Source organism: Symphalangus syndactylus, chromosome 7, assembly GCF_028878055.3.
Source record: "Symphalangus syndactylus isolate Jambi chromosome 7, NHGRI_mSymSyn1-v2.1_pri, whole genome shotgun sequence".
Taxonomy (NCBI): Eukaryota; Metazoa; Chordata; class Mammalia; order Primates; family Hylobatidae; genus Symphalangus; species Symphalangus syndactylus.
The window spans coordinates 137,853,125-137,862,319 of record NC_072429.2 but is presented as its reverse complement, the minus strand read 5'-3'; the positions used below and the strand labels follow the sequence as shown (position 1 = coordinate 137,862,319).

At 48.0% G+C, this 9,195-nt stretch overlaps 1 protein-coding gene across 4 annotated transcripts in view; it reads left to right on the top strand.

The window, feature by feature from the left end:
• Positions 1-3,360: 3,360 nt before the first annotated feature.
• COL22A1 (collagen type XXII alpha 1 chain) overlaps positions 3,361-9,195 on the top strand; it is a 327,237-nt gene continuing 321,402 nt past the window's right edge. For all 4 annotated transcript variants that reach the window (XM_063643570.1, XM_063643569.1, XM_055287347.2 and 1 more), the window contains exon 1: positions 3,361-3,779. The gene's annotated coding sequence lies outside the window, so the exon portion shown is untranslated. The remainder of the gene's footprint in view (positions 3,780-9,195) is intronic.

Sequence of the window (9,195 nt, the reverse complement as noted above, 5' to 3'; positions counted from 1 at the left end):
TGGGAGGTGGAGACTGCAGTGAGCCGAGATCACACCATTACACTCCAGCCTCAGCGACAGAGCGAGACTCCATCTGAAAAGAAAAGAAAAGAAAAAAAGCAAATTCTAGAAGCTGGAAGAGGGTCAAGGAACAAATTCTCTCTTGTATCCTCCAGGAGGAACTCAGCCCTGCCAACACCTTGATCTTAACCCTGTAGGATTCATTTTGGGCTTCTGACCTCCAGAACTGCAAGATAATATATTTATGTTGTTTCAAGCACAGAGTTTGGGTTAATTTTTTACAGTAGCAACAGAAAATGAAAACAAGGCCCAAGACTGCTCACTGTGGGTCCCCACCTGGGAGTCACACAGGGACAACTTTCTTCTTCTCACTGTGAAACCAGAGGTGAAGCTCTCACGGAGATACGCGATTTGAGAGCAGCTGGCAGATTCCCAGGTCTTGTAACTTTGGCCAATGAAGGTAGCTTGGGTCCAAAAGAGCAGCTCAGTTGTGAAGAGGCCCTGTGGGGATCCACCTGGGCTTCACAGCCAAGTCCCTACCACCACCTTCTAGCCTACCAAGGAGTCCCAGAAAAACTGTAGAGGGGACTTCTGCAGAGGGATTTTTTTTTTTTTAACTGGGCAGTTGGGAGCTCAGAGCCCTTGAGATTCCATTACCCATGGTAGGATGCCTGCAGTCCAGTTGCTGGAACAGTGGCTGATGTCTATTTCCTTGGTTTTAAAAGCTGATTCTGTCCTTCCAGACTTTTGTTTCCTTTAGGGTCTGGATTATATTCTATCCAGCTTTGCAGTCCCAATGTCTGACATTAGTAAGTTCTTAACAAATGTTAAAATAAGCGGGGAAAAAAAGCCCTTGGGGTCACGCATGGCTGGAAATTTAATTTCCCTTCTGATCTCCCTTTTCTATAGAGACCTCATTTTACCTGCGTCAACAAGTATGGGCTGGTGAGGCTCTACCTTGAACCTGGAGATGATGCTAGTTCTGTCTCTGATGTTCCAGAACTTATTGAACTGAGTAGCCTCCCAGCTCACCTCCCCTACCACCTCCCAACTGTGCCGCTGGCAGCAGGATCTGCAAGGCCCCACCCTGGCCATGCTCCTGCCCCTCTAAGGCACTTCTGTGACTCCTGGTCCTCAGGACCAAGTCTGTCCCCTTGGCAGGCCTCGCCAGCCCCCTCATCTATGCCCTGCTCCCCACCCAGCCTTGTCCCTGGCCATGGCCCTCCACAGGTCCCAGGGCACAGGGGACTCGACTCCCCATGGGCTCAAGTCTTTCCCTCTGCCTGGTGAGCTCCCAATTCCCCTTCCAGCCCTGAATCCAGGGCCTCCTGCTCAGCATGGTGGCTTCGCCCATTCTTCAGTCCTCCAACTGCTCAGTACACCTCTCCTTAGCCCCAAATACAGGCTTTGCACACCTCACTTTGTTCTCTGACTCATCTTTTTTTTCTTCATAGCACTTATTACAACTTATTGTAATTTAATGTGGTGGTCTCATCCCTCTTTTCTGTCTGTGTTCCCACTAGTGTTACCGGAAAAGGATCCCAATCCAGACTCCAGGAGAAAAATTCAAGGCAAATTCATAAAGTGAAAGCAAATTTATTAGGGAAGTAAAGAAACAAAAGGATGGCTATTCCAGGCAAGGCAATGGCACGGGCTGCTTGATCAGATATACTTATAGTTCTTTCTTGATTACTTGCTAAACAAGGGGTGGATTATTAGTGAGTTTTCTGGGAAAGGGGAAGGGATTTCCCAGAACTGAGGGAAACTTTTAGACCACATAGGGTAGCGTCTGGACGTTGTCATGACATTTGTAACCTGTCATTGCACTGGTGGGAGTGTTTATTAGCATGGTAATGCATTATAATTAGCATATAATGAGCAGTGAGAATTACCAGAGGTTACCATCTTGGTTTTGGTGGGTTTTGGCCAGCCTCTTTACTGCATTCTGTTTTATCAGTGGGGTCTTTGTGGCCTGTGTCTTGTACCTACCTCCTATCTCATTCTGTGACAAGAACGCCAAACCTGCTGGAAATGCAGCCCAGTAGGTCTCAGCCTCATTTTACGTAGCCCCTATTCAAGATGGAGTTGCTCTGGCTCAATGCCTCTGACGCTAGTATGCCCAGAGGCGCACGCGCTGGGCTCTCGCAGGTGCAATCGCTCTCTTCTCTGCGTCCCACCCTCCTGGTAACTGACAAGCAGGGCACTCATCTCAGCCCCTCACCTTTCTCGTGATAGGGCCAGCCCTCTCCTCTACTCGATGGGCACCTGACATGGTGGGGGTGGTGGGGTTCAGTCAACACATGTGAAATGAATTTGCACAAGAGTGGCTGGAAAACAAGACTGGAGAGGGAGGAAGCAGCTGGATTTTTGAGAGCTCCCTGGGTCACAGAGGAGCCCGATACTGCCTGTTTATGAAATCGTTGCTACCCAGCAGGCAACCAAATAAAGACACCCCAGAGTCCAGGAGACAGATTGGGAGTTGGGGGTGGGGGAGGTCACACAGATTAAGCCATGTTCTCATCTAGTTCAAAATACTCCTGCCTGGCCCATTTTTAGGAACAGTGCTCAGAAAGAAAAAGTAGAAGGGTGCCCCAGGCCTGCACCTGTTCGTGGTCTGCCTTTCGGGGCTGGGAAGCCCATTAGCCAGGCGAGTGTCCTCGTCAGGCCAACGTGGGCCCACATCCCTGCTCTGCTGGGGACGCTGGCAGGCGATTAAGGCTCTCTCCGAGGCTTCACTGTCCTCATCCCCAAAATAAGGACGCGATGCCCCTGTCCTCAGAGCTGAAGTCACAGCCAGTGAACAGGGCTGCCTGTACGTGGAGCCCCTGGCACAGAGGGGTGCGGGTTACCTGCTCTCACCTGCTCAGACAGGAGGGGGCCTCTCAGATCTCGACAAAGAGCCAAGCGCGCCCCCTCCCCAGGCCCCGTGGTGGCGCCAAACTTCCCAAAGTTTTGGGCAGCTGCGGCACTAGTCGGTGGTCTATTTCAGACCCGCTGGAAAAGGGAGCAGAGTTATCAGTGAAGTCTATAATTGGACAGAAAGTTGTCAGCCCCTCTTTTGGGCTTCCCAGGGCAGCCTCGTTACTGCCTGGACCCTAAGGCTGTCCAGTCCCCCACAGCCCTCCCGAGGTCCCTGCCCACCTTTCCCCGCAGCCCCTCGCCACTGTCCGGGGCCTCGTCGGCCTCTCTTTCTCTGGGGTCCGCCCCTGCACCTCCGGCCCCTCCCCGCTCCCAGCCCCCTGATTTTCCTCCTCCTTCGCGGCTTGGCCCCCGCCCGCTCCCGCCCCGAGCTCCTAGGCCCGCCCCAGCCCCAGCTCCTCCCCAGCCCCGAGCTCTTAGCCGGGGAATCCCAGCGCTGAGGCCAGTTTGCCCCTGGGGAGGCTCCAGACAGCTTTGTTCTTGGCGGGGCTGGTCGAGGCTGCGGCATTTCTCCCCAAGGAAGTGTCTTCCCCGCTTTCCCTATTCTTCTGTTTCTCACACACTTTCTATCTCATTCTGTAACTTCCAAGCCTTTCCTTCTAACTGTATGTATTTAGTTACTTGTTTTCAAGCTGGTTCTCTCTCTGGCCCCCTGGCCTGGGGAAAGCCTCCACACTTACTGTAAGTCTTGTTTAGAGTCTGAGTTTGTGGGATTGTTGGGGGAGAGTGGGCGAGTGGCTGACAGGTGACCCCCAGGAGGAGGCTTCCTGGGGCTGGTGTCTTCTCCCAGCTGCTGCTTCCAGTGGGCCTGGGCCCAGGACTGGACCTCCGCTGGCATCCCCTGAGTGCCTCCCTGCCAGGTAAGACCCAGGTTCTCTTCTTTGCTGCAGTGCTGAAGCTCACAGACTTCAGTTGACGCCCATCTTCCCAGATGACAGTGAGGGACGAGAGGCGGCGGGGTGGATACGGGCTGGGGAGATGTTCTCTCCAAATACAGACGCGTTTCCTTTTGAAGCCTGAGCACACTTCGCTCTTTAGGGAGTGATTATAGTTGGAAGCAGATGTGTCTGTGCTTTGACTTAACTTCAGAGTAAAACAGGCAAATCCGTGAGAACACACCTGTTTGATTGTAGTTGAGCAGCCAGGAGCTCAGCGATGGCAGCCGAGAGTCAAATGCGAGAGCTTGTTTTCAGGTTCCTATAATACTTTAAAGTAGATGAGATGTACCGGCTCTTTAAACTTTCAAGTAAGAAGTTTGCAGTAAAAGGAGAAAAACATGCGGGGGAAATGGAGCAGGGGGTGGGGAAAGAATAGTCTTCCTTTGGTTTTACATTTACTGTCAAGGAACTTAGCTTTCTTGATCTAAATTTAGATCTCGTTTCTATTTAAGCATTTTATCCCCCCTCTCCGAGCCTTCTCTAGGTCAGAGAGGTGTTTTTGTTCTTCCCCCAACCCTTGCGTATCATGTTCTGTAGCAGACTAGAGTTTCATGTGCCACTTTATCGAGCACAATTTGAATTAGTTGTGTTATTGGAAAGTGAGTCCTCACTTGTCCCCACTCAAGGCAAGACTCAGGGATGACAGGTGGACATGCTTATCAAGCATCTGCAGAAGGAAGCACTGCCTGCCTGCCTGTCCCAGAGCTGTGTGCTGGGTCCCCCTCCTCAGAACTTCATTCCACGACTTGTCATCTTCCAGAGCCCCATCCTGACACTTTTTTTTTTTTTTTTTTTTTTTTTGAGACGGAGTTTCCCTCTTGTTTCCCAGGCTGGAGTGCAATGGTGTGAGGTGCAATCTCGGCTCACTGTGACCTCTGCCTCCCGGGTTCAAGCGATTCTCTTCCTGACTCAGCCTCCTGAGTGGCTAGGATTACAGGCATGAGCCACCATACCCAGCTAATTTTGAATTTTTAGTAGAGATGGGGTTTCTCCATGTTGGTCAGGCTGGTCTCGAACTCCTGACCTCAGGTGATCCGCCCACCTTGGCCTCCCAAAGTGCTGGGATTACAAGCATGAGCCACCGCGCCTGGGCCCATGCCGACACTTCTATGTCTACATGGGTCTTTCTCACTCCTAATCTGTCTCTCATTGATTATTTCTACCAGGCAAATCATGGAAAGCTGAAGGCCACAACTTCAGACTCCTCCTGGTTGAGTTCAGAGTTTCCAGGAAAATTTGGAATTGCAGGGTTTCATTTTTGTTAGAGGCCTGCGGCGTGGGGTACGCTGCCCAGCTGCATGCAAGTTGCAGTTGAAGGGTGTGAGCTTTGCTGCTTGTCTTGTCTTCCAGTGCTAACTCTGTTGCTCTCTCTGGCTGCCCTGGGTCAAGCAGCTATCCTCAGTGAGCCTCAATTTTCTCTTTTGCCAATGGAGCTGATGGAAGAGATAGGATAATACAAGAGGCATCTGGTACGTGGTGAGCATGCAGTATATCTTAGTTTGCTTCTGTTTCACAAACCTGGGGAGCTTCAGCAGGAAGCACCCCCACCTCGTTCTAGATTTCCTTGTCGCTGTGCTACTGAGGCACTGCGCAACTGTGGGAAATAGTCACTTTGATATTGTTGGGCCTGTCTTATTAGACAAGATGTTGCATCCTATGAGGATTTTCTTTCCTGGGGTCCAGGAGTGGCTCCCAGGGATCCATGCATCCTTTAAAACGTTTGGAGCAGAAGTTTGTGTCTGGTTTTTCTGTGGTTTGGTCAAACTTTCATCAGATTCACAAAAGGTTTTATACCTACAAAATGATTAAGTAAATGACCCTTAGACAGATGCAGTCCACAGACAGTTTTAAGGCTTTGTGTGTAGTTTCAGTTATCGCCAACATAAAATGATCAGGAGATTTCATGTTACAAATCTTAGTCTCTGGCTTGTCTTTTGGCTTGAATCCCTGCAAGGCTGTCCATGGCTGGGATGAGGATTAGCCATCCACTTTAGACAAGACATGTGCCCTCTGGTCATCCACTGTTATCTGTGTGACCTGCAGGGCCTCTGAAGACCTGGGAGCTTGCTTGCTCTGAGTTAGAAGATCAGGGTTATCTCTTTCTGATTTCATTGTAAGAGGGTCACAGATAAGTGGAAGTGCATTTAGAGGAGACAAATCAGGCTTTCCTGGGAATAGAAGTCATAGCTTATGTGGAAGGATACCACCATAGGAAGGTCTTCTAGTGCAGAGAAGACAGCGGCCCCAGCCGTTTGGAGGGCTGCCCTGTAGAAGAGGCAGCTGGTCTGCTGTCTTGGTCCCCGAAGGGTCCAGCTAAAAGGATGAGTGGAGGAGCTTCACTGGATGTTGGATTCCAGTTCAGCTGGAAGACCTTTCCAAAGACAGGAGGGATTGATTCATTAGGGAGTGAGTCCCCCACTATAGGAGGCATTTAAACAGATGGGATGGCTGTTGTAAGGCTGATCTAAACCTGGAATGCTTGAGCTAGGTAAGCTTTTAAGGTCCTTCCTAGCTTGAGATACTGCGATTACCAAGCACTTCCCTTCCAGCCTTACTAGTCTGCTAGTTTCCTCCTGCATCTCTCTCTTCCTTCGAAGGTGCTTACGATGTTTTTGATAGAGGTCAACACAGGTGGTGTGGTTACTATGGGCCAGGACCATGGACTACTTGTGTGTCATTCATATGTCAGTTTTAGAAACAAGGAAATGAAAGATCAGAGTTTGAACGATTTACCTGGGGATAGGCAGAGGGAATAAAGAGGAGCAAGATTCAAAGCCCATTTTTGTTTCAACTAAGGCCTTTTTACACATTGTGGGAATGATGCAGGCCTTCCAAAGAAAACCAGAAAATGAGAAAGGCCCACAGGAATGTTTTAGGGTAGGAAAGTTCCCTGAGGATTTTTTCTTTTAGCCAATCCCCTATTCAAGAATTCAAGACATATTTATCAGGTTACCAGATAAAGATAACTGCAAAATCGAGGAAGACCATGCCCTAGTAAGATGGGAAAAGTGCCATTATCCCATTTCACAGACCAGGGAGCAGAGAGAGTTCTGGAAAGTGGGAATGACTTGTCAGATCTGCATTTTGAGACAGAACTGAGTCTCAAACATAGATCTCATGAGGCACCAGGACACAGAGGGATTGACCTTTCACTCTTCCCACCTAGGATCCAGCATTTGTCTGTGCCCTTGTGGTTCTGTGTGTACATGTGTATGTGTGTGTGCATATATGTGTCTGTGTGGATGTGTGTGTGTTGAGGGGAAGAATTGGTGTCCGAGAAAACCAGCCCAAGGCCAGGTGGCCAGACCGACATCTCTTTGCACTTTGCCTGAGGCCAGCATGAGGTTTGTTGAATCAATGTGTGAGTAAATACATGGCTACCTGAATGAATAATTGAATGAATGAATCATATGGCATGACGATTCCTCAGCTTTCTTATTGAGTAAAGTCAGCCCCTTGCTTTGTGGTGTTACTGAGTTTCCTTTTGTGTTGCTTCTTCACATTCCTGCAAGCGGATGGACCATGATAGGTGACCCAGTCCCTGCCTGCTGCTGCACTGAGCATTTTTGTTTGTGACAAGATTTCCCCCATTTGGCAATGATATATCTCAGATTATTCTTAAGGAATAGGATTTCTAGGTCAGAAGGCATTGGCATTTTGATGGTTCTCAGGACTCATTGGTTATTAGGACCACTCGAGAGAGGCTGAAAGCAGGGCTAACATCCTGGCACAAGCAAAGGGAAGTCCTGGCAGATACCCAGAGAGTGTTTGAGGGTGGCCCTGCCAGCCCATTGTGGTCGCGAAGATGCCCTGCTGGAAGCAACTCAGAGGCCTCCTGGGACAAACTCAGCCGTGCTACCTCCCTCCTGCCGTCCACTTGCCTTAACTTGTACAGTCCCAGTTACTGGAAGCTCACTGCTAGTTAACCCTGGCTGTGTTCTGATGGGTATCTTCAATTTTTTTTAAGCTTGGCTTACAGTAAAATTTTTTTTAAAAATCAGAATCGATACCATCTCTTGGTGGAACTGTATCTTAAGGACAAGCTTTTCCTTTAACTGCACACTGGCAGGTCCAGGCCAATTGGAGCTGGCCTCGCCTGCCCCGTGGCTGAGTTGTCAGGGGCACAGTCTGCTCCTGATGCTATAAAGACAAAAAAAAAAAAAAAAAAAAAAAAGGCATGTCAGCCACAAGAATAAATAAGGAAAAATTAAACAAAATCTCATTTAAAAAATTGAGTATAAAACTTCACTTATGCAACACGAATAAGTTCTGGAGGTCTGCTCTATAACATGGTGCCAATATGTAGCAACATTGTGTTATAAACTTAACTCTATTAGGAGAGTAGATCTCATGTTAAGTGCTATTACTATAGTGAAACAAAATAAAACACAAGTACAAATAAAGCAGCCACAAACTTCATTGTGATTATGCATTAAGGGTGATCACATGTAGTTTTGCCAAATAATTATGACTATGATAGGCCCTTTGCATCTGCAGGCTGCAGGACGTCTATCACAGGCAGCTTGTCCAGTTTCCTCATCTGTTGACTGGATTCTATTACCTTTCTCCCAGGTTCTTGCCCACCTTCTTCTTGCCCACCTCCAGGGGCAGAGGGATTGCTACCTCCTAAGGCAACCTCCAGTGCATTGTTGGATATCTGGTTTAAAATTCTTCCTCTTATTTAAATGAAAGCGCTCTCTCTGCCACTGCCATCTGTCTGATCTTATTCCACCTTTTTGGGGGTACTTAGAATAAATTAGATCTTTTTTCCCATGATAGATTCTGAGCTCTGTAAAAGCAAAAATAATATGCCCCCTGACCCCATGTGAGATTGAGTGCCAATTGGTGCCAGGCGGTATGTGAGATATAATCACATAGATCCTTTCCTCCTGTGAATTAACTATGCTGTTACCCCCTTTACAGATGGACACATTGAGGCTTAGGAACATTTGGTCCCTTAGATAGTAAATGGCAGAACTGGGATTTAAACCCATGTCTTGGTACAAAGCCTATGCTCTTAACAAAAATTATAGACTGCCATAAGTGAATAAGATAAATGTACATAATTCATATGAGAAAGCAGATGTACTATTTGGGCAATTTTTTCTTTGCTATTCCTTGTTAGAATGTTTTAAATTTAAAAAGTAACAAAAGCATATTTTTACAAGTGCAACCGTATCTGCAACTCTCCTGAGTTCTAATCCCCCAACTTAACCAATAGTAACATTCTGGCTAATATTCTTTCACAATCGATGTATAGCCAAACATCTATATCAATCAAAATCCAGCATTTGAACAGTGTGGGAACAATAGCCAACACATATTTAAAAACATGGGC